This window comes from Lissotriton helveticus, chromosome 3_1 (assembly GCF_964261635.1).
Source record: "Lissotriton helveticus chromosome 3_1, aLisHel1.1, whole genome shotgun sequence".
In the NCBI taxonomy this organism is placed as follows: Eukaryota; Metazoa; Chordata; class Amphibia; order Caudata; family Salamandridae; genus Lissotriton; species Lissotriton helveticus.
This window is the reverse complement of record NC_136061.1, coordinates 1,858,477,786-1,858,498,344: the sequence shown is the minus strand read 5'-3', so window position 1 is coordinate 1,858,498,344 and position 20,559 is coordinate 1,858,477,786. Positions and strand designations below refer to the sequence as shown.

Below are 20,559 nucleotides of genomic sequence, written 5' to 3'. Positions count from 1 at the left end.
ATGCGCACAACTCCACAGAGCAGCCTGGATTTAGACACCTCACTTAAATTCAGGAAGGAAATATTCGGGGACTCAGATGGCACTGCGAGGTATTGAGGAAGGCGCTGCTACCAATAAATGGGTAATTTTGATTAAAACTGCTGTATCTTCCCCTGTCTTTCTCAAAGTGGGAGTTTGGTGGCCATAAGGGCATGTAGTATAACATTTTGCCATTTTCTTCAATCCTCAATTATCACAAACATACAGGAAATTGTGAAATAATGGATGGAGCCCTCTCCCACTCCATAACCGCTGACAGTGGCGACATTGGCAGCCTTAAGGCTCTCGCCATGCCTATATCATGGGCATGCAAAAGTAAAGAAGACTCCCCACCTTTCCCAAGGGTGATAGGTCTAGCATTGAACTCCCCATCCCCCCAACCTCTAGCTTGCCCAAGTGTGAGGCAGACTAAATTCAGAGCCCCTGAGTGGGGCAACTAACAGCTTCTCCGCTGCCTGGTGTGCATGTGCAAAATAGGGCAGCGGGACAGATACAACCTGTTGTGGTACTACTTCGCCATTATAAAAATAAGAGGAAATAAGGGGTGGTCACTAGTTATGTTGTTTCTGATGTAATGCATGACACGAGGTCATGAGCAGTTCACTGGGGGCGAGCAATGGTGGAGCAGCCAACCATAACTTGCAAATGTAATTACTTTTCCATCAAAACCTTAACTTAATTTTAACCGTTTTTTTTCGCGGGCCATTCTTAAGACTTTCTAAAACCAAACTCCCTGCCACAAAATGCATACGTCCTTGATGTTGGATTTCTGTATGGACAGTGTTGGACTTGGCCCTTTCTGCAGGGTCATCCCCAAACCTTTTGCCTTCACCCTCCTATTGTCTGAAACCATTTTTGTTGGCTTTTACTACTCTGCGCTTTTACCACTCTGCGCTCTTTGCCACTGTTAACCACTGCTGTGCTCTCTCCTTTTAACATGGTAAAATTGGCTGAACACCCAATTAGCACATTTAGTTTACTTATAGGTCCATAGGAAAGTGGTACTACCTGTACCCAGGGCTTGTAAATTAAATGCTACTAGTATAACTACAGCAATCATTGTGCCACCCACTGAAGTAGCCCTTTAAACGTGTCTCAGGACTGCTATTGTAGCCAGTATCTGCAGTTAAAATGCAATTTAGTCCTGGCAAAATAAGCCTTTTGCCAGGCCTTAACCTTCCTTTTAAATACATATAAGTCACCCCTAGGATATTTGATCTTTTATTTATGAAGTTTTATAAAGCACAAATATGAGCAAAATGTTGGTGTCAGAGCGCTGTACACCTCCAGTGCCGGCAGAACAGAAGGTGACTGATTACCACACACGTATTGAAGCAGCTAGAGCGGCCAACGAGGTACAGGCCCCAGAGTGGGTATTAAGAAAGGAATTTGCGTCCCAGCCACTTTTTAATCGAAAGCAAGTAGTGAAGTGATATAACTTGGAAATTGACATATGATTTAAACTAGGCTCTGTCTGCAAGGCATCTGGACTTTGTTCATCAAGTTTGTTTCCTCACCCTTGTCCTGAGGAGGCCAAGATGTATATATGAAGGCTGAAACGCGCCTGCGTCGGCAAGTTTTGACAAGAGGAGTCAGACTATAATTGATCAGTCTCTTGGCGATTGAATGCACATTTTTAATGGAGAGAGGAAAAAACTTCTTTTATTCCTTTTAACTGTTTTTAAATTTTTTATTATGAAATGATGATTTTTAATCGAGATACTTTATGCACAATCCTCTCCAAGCTTATTTATTGTACACTGATTGATCTTCTTAATTAACTGATTTGCTTGCTTGCATCTTTTGCTTGTGCGTCTTTTTTGTGTCACTATTGCACTTGCACTTTTTCCTAATCAAATGGCATGCTGGCCTGTGTAGTCAAATTTCCCCTGTTCCCACAGATGTTGTATTTTAACTTCTATATATTTGTTTGGCGTGTTTTAACTGTACAATGTTATGTTTTTGATTTTAATGCATACATTCTTTTATGGTCTTATTGACTGAAATAAAGGTCTTTGAACTGTAATTGAGGTCTTTAGAGGGGTAATAACCTTGTGTGCATATAAGACAACCTCTAAGTGTATTTCCTTTATTTAATAGGCAAACACTGTTTTTTCTATCAAGTGGGTAGAAGGAACCTATGAATCGTGTTGTTTTGTGATCTGTATATATTTGTTGTTTATATATATGTTTGTATGTTCGAAAAGATCATTTTAAAATAACGATGATCAAAAAAACAATACAATTATAACTAAAAGTACGTAACAAATGTATCTGTGGTATGTGATTTGTTGTTTGGAATAAGGAACATGAACTAATGACAGGACTATGTACTGTTAATAGGGTAATCTGAAGTTCCCTATGTAAGTAGATATGAATATATCTTTTACTCCTTGCCATTTTTCTTCTTTACCTTTGTGTAGTACTTTTGCCCAGGTATAGGAGGGTAATTTGGATAAACCCCTTATGTTTTTTTAACATATTTACACCTAATAAATAGCATCAAATTCACAAGGAACAAAATATAGAATATACAGCATGAAAAGATAATACCTAGAGACATAGTGAAAACACCAGCAAAGAAATCAAATTGGCATGGATAGTCACCTCAGATAGGAAGGAGATTATTCAGTAGTCTCATTTTTCTTCAGTTTTGAAAAGAGTGAATGAAAGGATGGTCCTAATCTCTGGGGGAAGAGAGTTCCAAATTATTGTGGTAATTCCAGAGAAAGACCTCTTATATGGTTTCTTTTTGTGAATTTTTTGGGTTCCAGTAGTAGGGAGCATGTACTACGAGAAGCTCTATTCCTTCTTGATAGAACCAGTTTCTGAGCTAGGTAGCGAGGAGTGTTGTGGTGGATGGCTTTGTACGTCATGCATGCTATTTTTAGGTGGATCCTAGATTCATAAGGTAGCTAGTACAGTGAGTGGAGGGCTGGAGTAATGTGATCATTTTTCTTTACGCCTGTGATGAGCCATGCAGCCGCATTGAGGGTAGCCCTCAGGGGTGCTAGTTTTATTTTTGGTAGGCCAACGAGGAAAGCATTCCCATAGTCAACTTTGGAGATCACGAAAACCTGAACCGCCATCTTGAGATCTGCATTGGGCAGGAAAGGCTTTAGTTCTCTTAAGACATGGAGATGGAAATTGGCCCCTCTGGTTGTGAAGCTGATGTGGTTCAGCATGGAGACATTGTGTTCTAGTGTTATTCCTAGGGATTTTGCTGAATCAACGATATGTAGGGTACAGTTCAAGGCGGTTTTGGTGCTCTATTCACTGAACTCTTTAAAACTACATATCTAGGGTTCTACTGATTGGATTTATGTAGTTTTAGTGTCACATTATTGATTAAAATGTATTCTATTGTTCTAAATTGGTGTGGGATTTTTCTTTTTTTGTGTTTTTAATTTATTCCTGTTTAAATGCTGCATAAATACTTTACAAAAAACAGTGCACCCTAGTAGTTTGGGTGATCAGGGTAAGAATAGACACAAACTGGAATAGTATTCATGTCCTTTGTCCAGCCGGACAGGAATTTATTTGGCGATGCACACAATCAGAAAGTAATGTCAAGGGGGCACAAACCTGCTCACTGTAGAGATAATTGTCCATGCCTTAAGGACTAGCCTTGATATTAACTTTCTCACCGAATGCCACTGCGCCCTTCACACAATACTGCTCACTGTATAGACAATTGTATACCTGGTTAGGATCTGCTGTGATAAGACCTTCTTATGTCACCATGCCGGTTACATAAAACTGCTCCCTGTATAGACAACCCTGTATCCAACATTGTTTAGTTATCGCTAATGCACCAGTCACTCTGGACCCTCTCACTTCTATTCTGGATACTGTCTCGCACTGCGCCATATGCAACATTTTGTTTTTTTAATCGCCCCTTCTCTGAACTGGTTCCCATTTGGAACTCTGGCTTTTTAATTCCAACACCATTTCGCACTGCGCCATCACTTCTCCTTCCTTTCTCGCCGTCTGCGCCGAACTCACTGCACCGATGTTTAAGTGCACAGTTTGACATCGTTGCTCCAGCACTAAGCATGCCAGCAAAGAACGGTCCTTGATGTGCGAATAGTAAAATGCACCACAGTGTGTTTTCTGTTTTAAACATGCCTGGCCACGTAATTACATTGTGTTTTTTTCCCTTTTCTCCCTCATTTTTTTCCCACTAATTGCATTTGTATGTAGCATGAAAGGCAATTGTTTATAACTCCAAGACAAACATGATTTATATATTTGTCCTGAAGATGATGCCATGTATCTTGTTTTTCGGCATCGAAACGTCGTCGACACAATAGGATCATATGTATTGAATATGCTTGTGAATAGTATGTACAATGGTCACTCAAACTACAATCAAGTCTGTTCACTGATTATAAGTATACAGACCGATTTGCTCGTTCTTGCCTATACTTGTTGTTTTGTCTTGTTCACTGTGGGTCACGGGCTGTGCCCCCTTGACATTACTTTCTGATTGTGTGCATCGCCAAATAAATTCCTGTCCGGCTGGACAAAGGACATAAATACTATTCCAGTTAGTGTCTATTCTTACCCTGATCACCCAAACTACTAGGGTCCACTGTTTTTTGTAATAAGCTAAAAGCCCAAGGTCCCTAGTATACTACCTTCGGGTTCCCTTGTTTCCTATAACGGCATAAATACTTTATACATTGCCTGTGAGTTAAGCCTGGTTCCTTTAGTGCCAAGCTACAACAGGGTTAAGAACAGGTTAATTTAGTGACTTTGTGGTTCATCCTGACAAGGACTAAGGCTGTTGCTCGAGAAGGGTGTCCCCACTCCCAACAAACAGATTTCTCAAAAATATATATTATGTAATGCTTTGAGCTCGTGTTTTGTTTTTAATGACAGTACGCTTTTAGGTGTTTCTTTTTACTGGTAGACATATTGTGAGGTCGAAAGCATTAGAATGGGATTATGAGTTATGGTGTGCATGTCTGTTTTGTAAGTTATGGACTCACAAGACGGGAGCATACCTATATGGTAGTGGAGATGATGGAGAGGTGCTTAACAGGGAGTTTCTCTACATATAAGCGATCATTCATCAAACATGCAGGGCAACATGGGAAATGTGTTTGCCCCCAGATGTGCATCAGCTGGTGAGAAGAGTTTCCACTGTCTGATACACATGAAAAATAACTTCAATAATGCATCTTTTGGCTCCACTATGTTAATGATCTCTTTGTACTACTGGATGGAAGTAAAACTGAATTGAAGGAATACTTTAATAATATAAATTCTTACAACTTCAACATCAGTCTCAGAACATAAACAAGGAAGATGGTTTATTTAAAAGAAAACAAGATTGAAGCAACACTATTCAGAAAAGGATCATCCACAAACAATGTCCTCTATTCAAATAGCCATCATGACGGACAACCAAAGTGGAGCATTCCATGAGGAGAATTGTTGAGAAGTAAGCAGATCTGTTCCACAGAAGAGGAGAAGGAAAAGCATTTAGAAGCAGCACTGGAAAGATTCCCCAGAAGAGGCTATCTAGAGCAAACTTATTATGTGGGCATACAATTGTTTGAAAACCAAAGAGAAATGAATTATTAGTTACTAAAAGACAAGCTAAATTTCAATTGCATGACAAAATATAAATTATAAACTGGATATAACAATGAATGTTCAAGGACCGTCAAATCTTTAAAACATATTGCCATTTCCTAAAAGACGACCAAACTATTGGAAGACAGCTATGAGATCAACATGAGATCATGTTCAAAAAAGTCCCATCAATTGTTGACATAATGATACAGAGTAATTTCCAACATAAAATGTTTTAACTTGTTGGGACACAAACAAAAAGGATTTTGGAACAGTTATACATGTACAACCTGAAATAAAATAACAAAACATGAACAGCTTTGTAAATGATGTAAGAAATATAGAATACAGCAAAGGAAAACATGCAAGAGATACTTTGGGGTTATTCGATAGAATGCTGAGCAATTTCCAATATGTAGGCAGCACTATTTGTCCCCTAGACAAGAGAATCTTGGAAAAAAACATCAGTGCTTTCAAGTAAAGCAACACTGCAAAAGGACCCACACAAGTGATCTAGGTTCTCTCAAATAAGTTTGTAACTGATTATGAGAGAAAAACTAAAAGACGGAGGGATGGAGTTAAAAAACCAAGACAATGAGAATCCAGATACTTCATAAAGTTAAGAACAAAGTTCCACCTGGGTCGTAATCTGGATAAAGAGCTCCATGTCCACCTGGAATAAAAGCAATATTGACTCCAGAGAATAAGTCAGCCTATCTAGAGTTCCATTTGTTTGTACCATGCTAATTTCAAATAATTTGAAATTAATAGGCAATTAGGGGACTTAGTGCCTGATATATTTAAGGGTTTTACCCACTCTGTTATTATGGGAAAATTTGTTAATACATGGGGGCCTCAGAATCAAAATGGTAGAAGATCAAGTTTGGATCTAAGACAACAGCACACTGGAGGGTGTGATAAATGGACAACAAAAATATACCAATTTGGTACGATTTCCTATGCTGTCATCATCAGGTGGATGTACTAAGTACAATAAACTGAATACATGCCACTAGAGGACAGTCAAATGACTTTGAAGGACTTGAAAGACTAATGAACCAAATAGGTGATTACTTTGTGAGTGACTGCCTCAAGCAATATAATGAATTATTGGTCTGAGGACTTGATGCATGTATATACTTAATTTATTTTGCCTTTTAAATACCTTAACTGCCAAACTACATTTTCTGTAAGGAATTGCATGATGCCAACATTTACACAGACATTTGCAATATATTCGACAATGAAAACTGTAGTAGGATTACTTGTCATGACTATGACCACCAGTCCTGATTATTATGAATTGCTACTATGAAAACAAATAGAATAAAGTGAATACAGGCAACTAGAGGACAGTTAAATGGCTTGAAGAACTTAAAAGACCGATGAACTAACAACCTAATTAAGTTGTGACTGACTGGCTCAAGCAATATAATGAAACATGGATCTAAAGACTTAATATAAGAATGAACTTAATTTCGCTTTTGAATACACCTGCTTTGCCAAACTACATTTCCATTAAGACATTGCATGAGGTCAATGATTACACAGACACTAGTAAGACATTAGACAATGAAAGTGTAGAAGGACTACAGATGCCGTGACCAGGACCTACCCTGGTCGAAATGAGTAACCACAGCTTTTATTTTTTCATGCCTTTTTTTAATAAAGATGAACTTTTACACTAAACAGCTAACCTGAGTACTGCGATTCCTGCGTTTTGCTTGTAATATATACGGGCATCATTCATCACGATTGCGAGCACTGGCCCAACAGCTGTGCATTGTGGTGATTGAATCAATCTTGTACAGTAATATACATTTAGAAGAATATACATGTCACTGAACAAAACTACAGTTAAATAAAAGGAATGTAGCCCACCAGCTCTGAGCAAAAATGTCAATTTTCTTCAGAAGGGAATGATCCAGGGTGAGCAATGTAGGTGTGCAGTGTGAGGTATGGGCAGTCATGATTATTCTTTTCTTTACAACAAAAATCTGTGTACTTCCCTCGATTTGTAAGAAGCCCTAACAGTCAGAAGGAATGATGACTGATGAGTCTTCATCTTGAAATTTATGTTCAGATGATTGTGATTTTGCTAGATGCAGAATCCAAACTGATGTATGATTCAGCCAAACCATCATATCTAGTTAATTCTCTAAGCATAATATTATTTAATCCACATTCTTGGTACCCTGAATCTTTTCACATGAAACACAATTGAGCATACTAAATAATATTCTGAATTAGAATTGGTTGATGTTCAAGGTATGGGCTCTAATGGTACAAATACTTTGCCAGGAGTTGTTTTTAAATAACGTTCGTGTGGTGCCTGTCTAGGCTGTGTGTCTAGTTGTGCTTCTCCATCCTTATATACAAGCCCAGCTGAACACCAGATGTTCGACAGAAATTCAGTATTGTCTACACAGTCACACTCTGAAAGTTATGTAAGTTATGTGAAGAGACCTATCTATGAGCCAAAGTATGCTAACACATTCTTCTGCATCACCCATCTCTAAAAATGTACCCAGTGGGCACTTTGTAGCTCTTCTAAATTGCCTCTCAATTGGGAATTGTGTGCCTAAAAGGGCTTTTGTTCTGTCCGCACACTATGGCAGAAATTACACTTTTATTCCTGATTCTGTGTGGTTTGGGATATTTGTGATTGTTTAAAATCAATACCATTCTTTGTCACAATACCCTGTTTAATGCTTAAGATAACTTCTTTCTTTAGATCCCTGTGGTGTAACATTTAAGAACACCGCATGTAGGAGTGCCACCGTTCCATTCAGCTCGGTAAGCACATGGACAATCGAAAGCCTCTCACAGTTGGTGTTGGGTACTTGATTGGCTCCAATGCTGTGTACATCTGGAGAAGACATTATTCAAGCAGGTCCTGCAGAGCTCCATCCCATAGCACCCAGCTGCTGCACAGTGATTGCTATATAGTTTTACCGTGCAAAAACAAATCTTCATCTCTGTGCTTCATATTTTCTGTCGCTGGAGTCCAAAGGCAAACTTCAGGAAATGGATTTTTGTCTGTATGTGAAATACAGAGCTCCATTTGTTTTTGTGTTTGGGTTTGTAAGTGCATTTTAAGGTGACCATGCTCAGTAAGAATGAGATGACCTGTGGAATGCAGCAAAAAATGAGATACTGTGCACAGGTACTAGTCATTCTCCCTTCCTAGGCTGTACCTAAGAGCTCCCATAGACATTTCACCCTTGTCCAGTTTTTGGCACTAATATAATGTTGCCCAGAGTCCGGATGGACTGACCTAAACTGATCTGATTGTCTCGGTGGGTCTGCCAAGATACCTTATTCCAGCTTGTAACATCTGACTTATGTGGTGCCCACCCTCCATGCTGATGCCACCTGTGGCTTCACACTTTTGTGCTCTGCAGTGGACTATCTCCCTATTATGGAGACCAACTCAGAGAGTGTGCTCCGTCCCGAATAGAATACACATTCCCATGACGAGTTGGGATATGCCCATCCCATTTTTAGGTCTCGCTGAGCCAGCGCATGCGCTGCTCTGCGAGAAATTTAGTAAATGGGATTTTACTAATGCCACCATAGGCTTTTCCTGGCCTCAAGATTGCGTGCACGTGCGCGTGCACGGGCGCAATCGCCATCTGGCTTTCCTCTCGGCCTTTAGCCGTCGCTCTCCCTCAGAGCCTCCTCTCCATCCCCTTCCCTGCTGCTCTTTCACACCAGCCACTTCACGCCCGCACCATCTGTCTTTCCTCTTGGCCTTTAGCCAGCTTGTCTTTATTTTTTTATTGGCTCGTAAATTCTCAGTGGTGGGGGGGGGGGGGCAGTGATTGAAGGACTGCACTGCTGCCAACCTTGTGCCCTGCAGCAGTGGGAGTGCAACCTTTTTCTGCCAGTCACAGAGCTGGACAGAGCTGTATCCTGACAAGATAACATGATCAAGGCGTGCACATGAAAAGTTAAGAACACGCTTTGTTTTTCACGAGAAGGAAAAAGCTTCTTATTTTGACATTTTCAAAGATCGGTGAAATACTTCTTTTAGGGAACGGTATTTGCGCTAGTGGTGTCAAGCAAACAAATTTGTACTGTTTCAAACCAGGGTTTTAACCTTTCTAAAATGCTACAGTTGTTCAGATACTAAAGCTGAAGGAAGTAAGCACGAGCAAAATAAGACATTTGAAGTATCATCTATTTAATCAGCACATTACAAATCGTTTTATACCTCCATTGGATTTATCACCCTGATTGCAGTTTTTCAGTCAATGCTTTGTCCACCAGGAAGCAATTGGAGAAAGAATTTTTTTTTAAGTAATCATGATCATCCGAACTTAAAATAACAATATGATCTGATCAGTGGTTTTGACTCTTCATTCATGGCCTCACCAAAACGTGTAGAATACTTTGATGTTGTTATCATGGAGTCTTTCATGCTGAACGAGCAGTCACCAGCCACTGTTTTACTCCGCTGATGTTACTTAATAGTTAACCAAGAAGAGCAGAGTTTGGTTTTTGCTGTATTTTTGTTTCTTGTTTTCGAGGTGCATACTTTATTATAATCTTGGTAATCTTTTCCACTGTCTAGAGCTTCCCAGTGGCCACTGTGGGTAAGGAAACGTGGCAAAGCCGTCAACCATTAAAGTGAGCAAATGGGTATCTGTTGACATCTGTGAATTCCACCATCTTAGGTTCGAAATTGGGCGCTAATTGTCTTGTCTCTTTAACTCTTGTTTAGGCGTGTAACACCTGTCCAGTGTATGCTGATGTTGTTCCCTTTGTTCACTGCCACTGTTTGGAATGGCAAGCTACATAAGAAGCAAGCATTGGCATAGCCAATAGGTCTCACCTTAAGGACCTTATAAGTGTTTAGCCCTGCAACATTTGATGTTGTTGCACCAAGGATATTGTGCTGCATAACTAAATACTTATAAGGTCCCAAAAAGCGAGACCTATTGGCTATGCTAATGCGTGTTTTTATAAGAGCCTGGAAAGAAAGACCAGGAAGATTTTGTCTACTTGGATTGGCTTGAGTTGTAATTTTTCAACCCAGCAGGAGAATGTCTTGCCCCAGGCCTCCTACAAATACTCCTACATGTCAGTAACTAATGCCCCCTCAACCAAATGGTTATATTGGTCAGCACATCTTAAGAAGCTTGCCTCACCAGCAAAGAGCTATGTCTGACCAGGCATAGGACTATGAAAATGTTGGGTTTCCTCATGGCTCTAAACAAGCCTAGGACTGTGGAGCAAATCCTGAGGGTCAAACCATGCCCTAGAAAAAGAGGAAGCAGTCCTGTCATGGATGGCTGGTAGCTGGCTTCCAAACATGAAGACAAGAAACAGAGACTAAAAGACTGAAGACTGCTTGGAGGTTTATCAAAGTAGGCTCGGCAGAGACACAAGGAAGATGCAGACCAGCTGCCGGCCAGAGCTAAACTTATAACACATGTATCACAAGGGGGTCAAGAACGTGAAGGAGAAATTCCAGGATTGTGATGAGTCTCCACTGCTTTGACCAGCTCCATATAATTTCTACTTTGTGGGTGCCCACAACAAACTTTTCCTGATGGAGAGGGATTTTCTCCTTGTACACTATCCTTTACGATAGAGTCCCTCTGGATGGGACTGAACTATCTCTTCATCTCATCAGGTTCATAATTACAGTTTTTAAAGGTGGAACTTGACCATAAATCCCATTTCTCCAGTTGCAACTGGAAACCAGTTGGTGCCCCGGGTTCAGTAGGTGCCCCTAACACTTAAACATTTCTACTCCTTAATGTGATTTAGGCCCTCAAGTTTGATTCCCCAAGGAACCTGGTATGGTTGCAAGTCCATTCTCAGAACCAGTATTCACACTGGTTTACTTCAAACTTAGGAGGCCAGTTGAAGGGGTAACCAGTCTACCCTGGAACTGTATCTGGTGTCCGGAGTCTGTAATAGAAAAACATTGTCTGTAAGTGGCCATGTTATTTGAAATGTTGTAACTTACTAAATGATATACATAACTGTTAGGGCGCTATATTTGCCATGTAAAGTGTGATAACCTTCTGGTTTATTTATTATTTCAACGGTCCTACTCCTCCTGTGGGCAAATAACCTATTTTAATATATAGGTTTCCAACTAGCCATATAATTTCTTGTTGCGGATTATTTTGTCACACTTCATCCAGGCTCCATCCCGCATCGGCATCCTGGAGTAAGCTTTGAATCCTCGACCAACCTACATTTAGCATCAGATGTACAAAGGACTTATCCTTTTATCCAACTGGGGTGCAACAGAACAAGAGGTCTTCTTCTTATCACAGATACCACCCGAGGCCCAATGAAAAGCTTCCACGTAGGTATGCCAACTAATGTGGGATTGCAGCAACTGTAGACACCGGTTTGCTCGGTTGTTGGGGTTATTACAGCAATATGTTCTGGTGGATGCCATTTGCTGTGGGTAACTAGAGCTGGTGTTGGGGCATCTGAATGAGAAGTAAAAAGTAGTGTTTGTGTTGAATTAATGAGATACAGGGGAGTGGTGTTTGGTAAGATTTACAAGGGATTAGTGTATGACTGACCTAGTTTAACCCATCCCATAGTGGATTACTAGTAGGGAGGACAAGGGCACAGTGGACCTAGGGGCTGATTTAGAGTTTGGCAGAGAAGGTACTCTGTACCAACGGTGACAGAGCACCCTGCATAGGAAGATATGAAGGCCCACACACCTGATTTACAAGCAGGGTGACCTCAAGTATGTCAGCGATGGAGGCTACTCTGTTTCAGTGCTTCATTTATTAAATAGGAAGTGCAGGTGCTCAAATGTTTATCGGAGGCCACACCTACTTTTCTCCGGCTTCACCCGCTTGCTCCATTGGGTCCACCCACTTACTCTATTCGCTCCACCCACATCCTCAACTGGCACTGCTAAAACTCAGATGTAATACCCGATCTGAATTTCAGGATAGGAGGTTCTCCTGCCCGGTGAACATTTTTAAAAAGATTAAATCAGAAGTGCATTTAAAGCACAATATTGGAATAAATTAGGTAAAATCACTAACGCATTGAAAAGGAACAAATCCAGTGCTCTATGTGCCAATCTGGGAAAAGGACAATATTTGGGTATCATAAGGAGGACAAATACCTCTCCAGGCAGGTGCAGTAACAACAGGCCTTGTTGCCAATGCATTATAAAAAGTGGAAGAGCTACTTTAGTCAGCTGGTCCATTTTTTTTCTCACTAATGTGCTGCCTCCGTACCAGGTGTGAGGTTATGGCTGCCCAGAGAGAGGCTCAGTGCGTTATCTGTGCATTGACCAAGTCTGCATCTGGCACTCCCACTTAAAGAGGCCAGTCTTGTTCACTGGAATATTGGGCTGCAGTTTAAGTCCCATCTGTGTCTAAGTTCATCAGATGCTGATACTCTTATATCACTCCTTTCTGATCTGATGCTCTTGCCAAGTAGAAAACCTGCTCTCAGTCTCACTGGCTATGCTGAAGCCCCACATTACCTCTTTGAGCCACAATTGTGCATTTTCAGGTTCAACAGATGCTAAATGACTGCTTGCAGAGGTAACCCCTGTCATCTGCTATTGCTCTTACCCTTTAGTCAAACTATAGTTCATGTTTGGCTACCGTTTACTCACACAGATGACAGGAATGAAACAATGCAACATGCTTGGAGCTTTATCTTCGCCTGAAATGTTAGCACACGTCCCGTTTTTACCAGCTCAAAACAAGCTCCCAACAACTGAGCAACAGTATAATGAGCAACAAGTGTTTGAATTATAAAAAGTGCAAGCAGAGATCACGAATTTGGAATTAAATGCGTTATCAGCAATTTAAACACACGGTGTGTAAACCGTCACGTATACTGCTTTTTCAAAACAGAAGTCTGTTCTTATTCAATTTATGAATTTGGAGGTAATTCAAAAACTTTTATCTGGAATATTACAGCAATACGTGGTTTAAGTTTGCTCGAGTTAGGAAAACTTGTTGGTAATGTAGAAAGCCACTCCACCTTTCCTTGATATACTTTCAAAGCCGCAGTGGGAAAAGGTTTCCTTGCAGATCACTCATCACAGCAGACCTTTGATGGATCCCCTAGAAATGTGCTCTTCACTGTGCAAACACTGCTTGACTGACAAAGTATTTTTGGAGGATTCGTCAAGGATCCCAGCCAGCATTCCTTCCCCATGATAGCTAAATCACGTGACAAAACTAAATGAAACGCAAACTGCGCAGCACCTTTTGCGCCCCATCTCATAGTTTGCGATGCAATGCAATTCACATACTTTTAGGTCATGGTGAGGCCCCAAGTACCGCAGAGGCAGTAGAGGTCTCCATCGTGCCCCTGTAACACAGATCACACTGCAATAAAGCAGCACACTGTAGCACAAAAAAAACAGAAGACTGTCATCACCAGCACAACAAATGTGCGACACATCCAGGTCCACGTCCAGAATCTTGCCTCCATAAAAAGGTTATAATTTGATAAAAGATGGGTGCACCAAATCCAGTCTCAGTAATCATCCAGTACAAGAACTAGTGCCAGCAAATAATGTCTTTTGTACTTTGTATTGAGTAATACCAGTGTATCACTGTCCTTTCTGCCAGATACCAAGGCTGTCTAGTGTTCCCTCAGACAGTAAGGGCCTCTCTGTGTGTCACATTTCAACATGTGCGTGTCTCTTCTGTCACAGAGTAAACTCTGTAACGTGGACAATGCATTACAGACCCTAGCGCAAGTAAGGAAATAAGCCTATTGGCTGCTGATTGAATTATAAAACAGGGCAATGATGAGGATTCAGTGGTCCCCTGGGGCCTGGTGCCACTGCACCTGGTGCTCAAATAAAAACGATGCCCCTGGGGAGATTTATTTCCTGTCCTGTCCACAATCCTCTGTCAAACTCCAGGGTGCTCACACTATCCGCCCTTCCTGCTGAACAGCGGGACTCAAACAGCGTCCTACCAGGTAGAGAGATAAACTGAACTATCCCACTTCCCTCTATTCTCACAGTACAGCTCTGTCCGATCTCTTAATCTTACAATGGCAATGTCTCAAGTCATTTCTCTCAAGCACACGGGCTTCCTTAGTGTGTTTTCTGTCACAGAGTTGAGTTATCTAAGAGTTTTCCCTCTTTTGCAAAAAGTATAATTGTGCTTAATTTGCAGCAGGGGCGGATCTCTGGGAATGTGACAGCCGTTGTAGCAACGAGGCCCCCTCCCCTCTCACTTGACAGGAGTTGTCTGCTGAGGTGTGTGTTTGGTGAGGAGGAAAGGAGGGCGGAGGTGGGTTGCAGGAGGGAGGCCAGCGATACTGCCGCTGACCGCGTGACCCGCAGGGGAACATGGGCGGGACAGCGCTTTAGTCCCACCCGGCAAGCTCCAGCCAACACCGATGGGGCGCCCCTCCCCGCGTCCACCATTCAACGGCCAGGGGAGGGCTTACCTGGGGGAGGGGCGAACCCGCTATTTAAACCGTGGTGGCCAAGGCTCGTCCTCTCTCATCCCTGTCCGCCCGCGGCTCAAGCACTGATTGTCCTCCTCGTTGTAGTCGTCGTTGGCTAGGTAGGTGCAACTCTCTTGCCTCCGCCCCGGTCCCTGGACATGAGCAGGTTGCACGGGGGCCCTGTGGTAGGATGCCACAGGGGAGGGGGGGAAGGGGGGGTGGTGAGAGGTGGCCGCAGCAATAACTGCGGTTTCAGCGCATAAGGGGTGAGGAGAGGTCACGGTTTCTTCGCGAAAGCGCTTTCAAAAGGCGTGCGCACGATGGCTCGGTCGGCAAGGCAGCTTCAGAAGCGGTAGACTTAGGGTGTAAAGTTGGAATACCGAAGTCAACTGTATGACTATTATATGCTAGGGCTAGTATATCCTCGGAGGCCCAAGTGCTGTGGCGTGCTGCCATGCTGAGGGCGACCGGGATCTAAATGGCGTTAGAGTAGTCCGGTGCCGGTTGTCCTTGCGGTGTTATGCCGCCTTTCCAGTATGGGGTCGTGAGCGGCCCTGGGTCCTGCACGATCGGCTGGGGTACGTTCGAATGCAATCCCCCCCCCCCCTCTCCCCCAGCATGTGCTCTCCCAATTTATTTAGCCGTGTCGGCAGGATGGCTCACTCAGTGGAGCGTTTGTCCCTGAAATGCACGGTGAACCGAAAAGGGCAGTGGGAATTATTATATGTAGGCCCATGGGAGCCCCAGTACCTACAGGTCTTGCGGTATTATAATTAGGTGGAAGGGTGTCGGGGGCGCCTTTATCGGGCTGGCCTCCTCCCGTAGACTCCCTCCCCCTCCAACACCCCCCCCCCCCCACCCCGACCTCGTTAGTACCGATCGGCATTATTGCTGCCGATGTCTGGGCCGCTTATTTAAGGAATGGTGGTAGACATGGCGCGGGGAGCGGGCCACGTGGCCAAGGGGCGCTTACGCTCCGTGCGGCTCCCCACGGCACGGGACACGATGCCTCGAGGTGGTCCGGCGGATACCGTGTCTACTTATAAGTTGCAGTATAAGGGCACAGAAGGGGGCTGAGCACGGTGCAGGTTATATACAGATGTACGGTGCAAACCATACAACTAGGCTAGATTTCCAGCAGAGGGCATCCTTCTAGTCAAGTCAAGTCAAAAGATCTTTATTCGGAATAAAAAACATCCATAAAAGTACAAACAAAAAACATTTTAAAAACATTCAATTCAATAGTTACAATTGGAGAATAGTACGAGGAAAAACGAGCACAATCAAATCAAAATCCATTACAATTTCACAACTATACCAGATTTGTCCCTCCCTAGTGATAGATTTAAAAATTGTTAAGAGAAGAGAATATCTTATAATATTATTTAAAAAGCACTGTTTAAAAACACTATTTTAAAACCTTTGTTAAAAAAGGACGGACATCACATTGTTATAATATTATCTATTTACACATAATTACAAAAGATAAAGAGAAGTAGATTTAAAAAAAAATTTATCAAGAAAGTGCAAAATAGAAAGTGCAGTGTGCGATAATTATGCATCGATATTAAGGGTGACTCTCGATCTGACAGCAGCTTTGAGAAAACAGCTCATCCTAAAAATAACTTCGTCTGATCCCAATACCTGGAAAGACCGGAGTGCCAATTTAAAATTAGTCAATTCATTTTTCTTACAATAGGGCATAAGATAATGTACAGTGAGTTTTTTATAAAAACCACAGAAGAACAGGAAATGCATAAGACTTTGCTTCATGTCAGGGTTACAGGGGCAGTTTAAGGTTTCGAGATGTTTATTGTATCCCAGAGGGAAGTTCAGTAGATTAACTATACTCCCCTCTCGGAAACGAAACAGTAAACCCCTTACCCATCTACCAAGATGCAAACGCAAATATCTGTACGGTGGGCCAGGTTTTTTAATGTGTGGTTCAGAGTAGGCCAAATATTTTACAACCGTGCATTTAGTCTGGTTCTTTCTGTCCCGCTCTTCACTATATAAATCATACAATGCCCTTAAAATGATGGTCTTATGGGAGCGATTTATTAGGTGTGGTGATGTGAACAGGGAAGCCAAACCCACACTTGCAAGGCACTCTTTTACTGATTTCAGCCATGGAATATGGTGTCCCCTATCACACTTTAGACAGTCCAAAATAATGTCACGGGTCAATGTAGCAGCCGTGTTGTTCCATATCTTTATCCAGAACAATGCTGGTCTTGATCTCACAAAATCCTCTATGTAAGGAATATTTAGTTCATTATGACATACATAGTTTGGAGAACAAATAACCCCCCCCAATACCTTACGACAGAATCTATTTTCTTCTATTTGAATAGAGGAGCACTTGGTATAACCCCAAACCTCAGCGCCGTAAGTGCCGGTTGGCATACATTGGGTTTGATATATCTTAACCAGGGGAGTTATCACATCAGCTTGGTTGGGTTGTCTCAAGGAGGTTACACAATTAATGGCCTTGCCCAACTTATTCCTGGCATAAGAAACATGTGCATGCCACGTACCACTATTTGAAAATAGGAGCCCTAGATAGGGAAAAGTGCTGGTGCTTTTTAAAACATTTGACCCTGAAGTAATCTGGGGAATTTTGTGATTTTTTGGGCCACAGCTCATAATCAATGATTTTTTAAAATTAGTTGTTAAGCCTAAATCGGCCATAAAAAGGACAAACCCTGAAATTAAAATACGCAGTGCCTTCGGAGTGCGGCCCATCAGGACCGCGTCATCTGCGTAAAGAAGGGTGGGTATAGGGGCTCCATTAATGTAAGGCACATCACTAGTTAGGGTGCTCAAAGTGCCGCTTAGTTTATTAATGTACAAAATAAATAGGAGAGGGGCCAGCACACACCCTTGTCTCACCCCCCTACCAATGCTAATATCATCAGAAACTTCACCCATTTGATTCACACGTACACAAGCTTTAAGATCACGATGTAAAAAAGCTAAAAAATGTACCAGATGGTCATCTAAACCATATTCAAGAAGGGTAGACCAAAGCCGGGAGCGGTTAACAAAATCAAAAGCCGAGCTCAAGTCCATAAAACCAAAATATAAAGGGGATTTCTTTGCAATATTATATTTTCCCATGATCAGGTTCAGATTCAAGCATTGTTCCACCGTTCCGACACTACTGCGGAACCCAAACTGGCTAGGATGTAGGATGTTATTCTCATCAGTCCAAGTTCTTATCCTTTTAAATAAGATCCGTCCCAAAACTTTTAAGGTGTTATCTATTAAGGAGATTGGGCGGTAACACCCAGGATCCAGCCTGTCGCCCTTTTTAGGTTTTGCCTGGCGAAAAGATGCGCTCTGCGCATCTTTTTCGCGCAGGCGAAATCCTGATGAGATCTGTAGTGTGGCTTTGGGTCGGCCCTCGTCATTCATTGGCTGGCTCCATAAATGGAGCCTAGCCATTGGACGAGGGGCCTGTCCGTCAATGCCGGACCAGATTCGGGGGCGTTCCCGACATTCTTTGGCTTTTGCCGACGTCACGCGACGCCGGGAACGCCCCCGATTCTGTTCCGGCATTGCCGGCACCTCCCTTGCTCCCCCTCCCGCTTGTTTCCTGGTGCCCGCCTTCGTGCTCCGGCCGGCCGTCGTCAGCGTCTCTCCTCCCCCTTTCCCGCCCCCTCCCGCTTGTTTTGGTGCCCGTCTTCTGCTCCGGCCGGCCGTCGTCAGCTCTCTCCTCCCCCTTTCCCGCCCCCTCCCGCTTCTCTCTGATGCCCGCCTTCCGGTGAGACACTGTGATGAATGCCACTGAAAGCCCTGGATGGACTGGGCTGGGTCCGGGTCAGTCTGCTCGGTAGTGGGCTGACTAGTGACTGTCAATGACCTCCTGCAGCGCGAAGTGCTGTTCGAAACTCGGAAGCCACCGCCTCTTAACACTAGTGAGTACGAGGAAAGCACGGGCGGCCATGCGTTGCTTTGTTAATATTGCATACAGATCTGAAATCACCGTTTGAGGAGTGGAGCCGGGGAGGGGGCGGAGCTTCGTGGCGAGAGCTCCGTAACAGACACTTGCCCTCAACCAAGCCCTCCGCCCCCTTACCACTCACACAAACAAAACGGAAGTTGTCGGAACCAAGAAGAAAAGCGAAAGGAGGTAGGGAGGGGAAAAGAAGCTGCCAGGGCTGCCATGAATATTAAAGTAAAGCTGGGTCATAAGCTTCCAGCCATGGGAGTCTGTGACTTGTAAACGGCTGATAACCCATGACCTCTGATGGGAACGTTCACAGAGCAGCAGAACAACAGACATCCTTAGTATCGGCACAAAGCCATCGCTGGCACAGTGATTCAAGCAAGTGTATTTTGAGGGAAGGGCTGTGATAATAGCAAATATGCATTAGGCGGAGTGACCCTTGGCTTGGCTGCGGTCTTACCAGGCGCACTTACCTCCGTATCCGGCTCCACTCACGGACCCTCGACATGCCGAAACGGTGAACTAGCAGGAAGTGAAACTTATCGCACTAAGCAGCAATGCCCCTCCCCCGCAGCGCCCGCGAGCAAACAAGACAAGCATTTAGTGCAATAGGTCCTGCATTTGCGAGAGGTTAAGCTATTAGCATTGTAAATTACAATGTCTTTTATTTAGATTTAAAAAAACAAAACAAAGGCATTGTCATTTACAATGCCAAGAGCTCAGACCCAGCAAATGCGAGACCTACTGCATTGCAAATGCTTGTTTATTCTGAAAGCATGACCAGTGTACCGCACAGATGAGCCGCACAGGGTATAATGTGTCTATGATTGCTGAACGTGACTGACAGATCGGCGTGGGCTGCAAAATGTTGTTGAACCTACCTTACGATTATGCCTCCACGTTGAACCTTCTTGGCATCTGTGAACCTAAAATCTCAAATTCATCCCTTTCTAAGTGTTGGAAAATAACTGCACACATTAGCAGCACATTACCAGCACTCAGTTTATCGACCTCAGAAGATTGAACAGCCGTGTCGGCCCAGTCCGGATATGAAATAACGACCTGTGCAAACAAAAAATGTTAGCAGCGACTATTTTGGTTACTTGAGTCTTCCAGACAGCTCAGTTATTTCGTGGAGAGCACAGACGGGGCTGCTCTGCCACATTCAATAAACAGAAGCGCCACTGGCAATTGATGATCACTGTGACACTCCCCCATATTGAGCGCTGAAAAGTCCAGGTCAAGAAAAGATGCCTTAGTACTTGATTAACTGTGTAGTCAGAAACCTTCGAATAGCACGGCTATTTGCAAATGAAGGGTTGGCCTCTAAATGATGGATTTATGACTAGCTGAGGACTGCCGGTCAATCAAAATCGACTGACTCAAAAAACATAGTGCTTACCGACTTATCAAGGACACTGTGTAACGCCGCAAGTAAAAGTGAAACAAAAACAAGCATTGGAAATGCAATAGGTCTCGCATCAGGAAAGTTTGAGCTATTGGTCTTATAAATGGCATTTTTATTTATTTATGTGTTTGTTAAAAAAGCTAAATTAATAGCT

At 42.9% G+C, this 20,559-nt stretch overlaps 1 protein-coding gene across 2 annotated transcripts in view; it reads right to left on the bottom strand.

Moving 5' to 3' along the window:
- Positions 1-20,559, bottom strand: part of DEAF1 (DEAF1 transcription factor) — a 519,741-nt gene that overhangs the window by 311,945 nt on the left and 187,237 nt on the right. The gene's annotated exons all lie outside the window — the stretch shown is intronic.